Source organism: Procambarus clarkii, chromosome 47 (genome assembly GCF_040958095.1).
Source record: "Procambarus clarkii isolate CNS0578487 chromosome 47, FALCON_Pclarkii_2.0, whole genome shotgun sequence".
NCBI lineage: Eukaryota > Metazoa > Arthropoda > Malacostraca > Decapoda > Cambaridae > Procambarus > Procambarus clarkii.
This window is the reverse complement of record NC_091196.1, coordinates 31,069,221-31,072,008: the sequence shown is the minus strand read 5'-3', so window position 1 is coordinate 31,072,008 and position 2,788 is coordinate 31,069,221.

Sequence of the window (2,788 nt, the reverse complement as noted above, 5' to 3'; positions counted from 1 at the left end):
AACACTGAGCCTGTAACTATTATTCTGATCCTCTTATTCAAACTGTTTCTGTTTATTCTGAGCCTTTAATTCTAACTGTTTCTGTTTATACTGAGCCTCTAATTCTAGCCAGTTCTAACTGAGACTCTCACTCGAGAAATTTTAAAGCAAGTTAATCACTTAATCCCTCAGTTAGCTCCTCAAGGACCTCCTCCTCCTCCTCCTCCTCCTCCTCCTCCTCCTCCTCCTCGAGCTGACAATTATCTACCAAATGCGTTACAATAATCTTTACGAACTGCTCCTTGACCATTTGACTGGAAATTGACAGGTTTAATTTACACGACATATAATTTAAAGTTCTTTGATCACCTAAAATTTAGGCTCCACCGACGAAAGTTCCCCTTGAATCTCCATTATTCACCACTAAATAACTCTGCTACTCAAAACTGAAAACTAAATTAGCCTGGCCCCTGGCACAAGCAAAGTTACTTACCTCTATCGTAAAGTGTGTTATTTGTGTGTTATTACTGTGTTGTGGTATCAGTACTTTGCAATTGCAACAGGGTGCATTTGCTTGGGCCGTGTTCTAATTAAGTGTTATTAGATCACCGTGTGTGTTATTGCTGTAGTTTGCAGCAATTTGTTGGGCCGGGTTCTAATTATATCATCGTGTGTGTTATTACTGCGGTTGCAGTAATTGACATAGCAGCTGGGTTGTAAATTGTTGGACCGTGTTCTAATTGTTATTAGATCTCCGTGTGTGTGTTATTGTTGTAGTTCAGTAAATTGTTTGGGTCGTGTTCTAATGGTTTAGGTCACCGAGTGTGTTATTACTGGTGTTCTGCAGTAATTGTCAATTGCAATCGGGTTGTAATTTTTTAGATCATCGAGTGTTGATTTATTGTTGTGGGTGAACTCGTCATTGGGGCGAGTACTTGGTGTTATTATTCTGTATATTGGGTTGTCATCCAAGTCCAGTTTTCAGTGAGGGTTAATTATTCAAGGGTAATTAGCGTAACGTCACCAAGGGAATACCCATTGCTTAAGAGGAATTGTTCATAAGACAATTTGAGTTAAGATAAGATACGTTTGGGGTTAATTATTTTCCAAGGAACAGCTGATTTGGTCGTTCAAAGGATTGGCGTCAGAGCAGCCAGCCACTTCAGGGGAAGTCAGACAGTGTTGCAGGAATTCTGGGAGGGCTAAAGGCTTGCATTTAAGTACTGTCTGTTGCAAATTATATCAGTTGAAAAGGTAATTAAGGGTTCACGGAAGTCAAGGTAATTAACCCCGATCAGGGTTTGATCGACTCACATGAAGACTACATTTTTTTTTTATTTTTATAAAAGAAATATACAAAGTATAGCACAATATACATGAACAGAAGAACAAGAACATTACAACAAAACATAAGCAGAAACACAAGCAGAAACACAGGCATAAAAAAGAACATTGCAGTACAAGACCCTAGAAACTCCAGGGACATTAGTCCGAATACAAAATGAAACATAATAATGGACATACAACAAACGGACGCATTACGGACATGGAAAGACACAACAAACACACACACAATAAACCAGACACTCACACATATACAAAATTTTAGGTTTATAAAAGAAATACACAATATACAAACCAGACAATAGAAAACAAACATACATACATACAGGACAAACAAAGTACGGAAACACGGATGCAAACTAAACATACACAACAAAAACCAAGAAATAAAGCAAAATATGGCACAATGAGAAACCCCCGAAACGGGCACTGGAGGGTACACACACACACACACACACACACACACACACACACACACACACACACACACACACACACACACACACACACACACACACACACACACAAACAAAAAACAGTACGTTACAAATAAATAACACGACAAACAACATAAAACAGTCACATCCACAAAAAACGAAAGTACAGAAATACAGACAGTAAACACAAAACAAGCCCATCCCAACAACCCAAACTCAGGTGCAGATTAGTACATAACAACAGGCCTCATAAACCACTGACACAGAGGAATAAGTACAGAGCTACAGGAAACAACAAAAAATAAAAACAAAAAACATGAAAAGACAAACAGGGAAATACAGAGATAACAAACACAACAATGCCGCACACCTAATAAAGCAATGTCACAAGGACAAGATAATAAACACACGCACACAAGCGACATACACAACCACACCGTCCGCCACCCCAACACAATACACAGGGCGAGCGCAACGACACGAAAGAAATAACACCAAACACCCACAACCGCACACAACCACAACACAAACACACACACTAAATGCAAAGCACAAAACATACAAGAAAACAAGCCACGCAGGGGCAAGAACAACACCCACACGCATAGACAAGGACACCCACCTGTGCACGCAGGCACCGGGGAAACATCACGCACAACACAGACAGAAACCAAACACACCAATAAACCAATCACTCATCCTTCTCTGGGTACTCCCGAGCAGGAAACCGTAAACAATAAGCCTCCCAAACAAGTTGGTCACTTTCAGGAATCGGACACCCAGAAGCTGCAGTAGGCTGAGGCATCGAATTTGGCACTCCCGAGACAAAACACTGCGCTCGTGGAACCCAGATGGTAGAAGGGCACCAGGGAACAGGACGCACCAAGTTAGTACACTTAAAAGTCGCAGTTGCTGTAGATCCGTCGAGCACCTCGCCGGTCGAGAGGACAAAAGGGACGGGTTTCCCTCGAGGACGCTGGACACACGGGCGCACACTGGGAAGCATATCTGACTGCACGGCAGGCCGC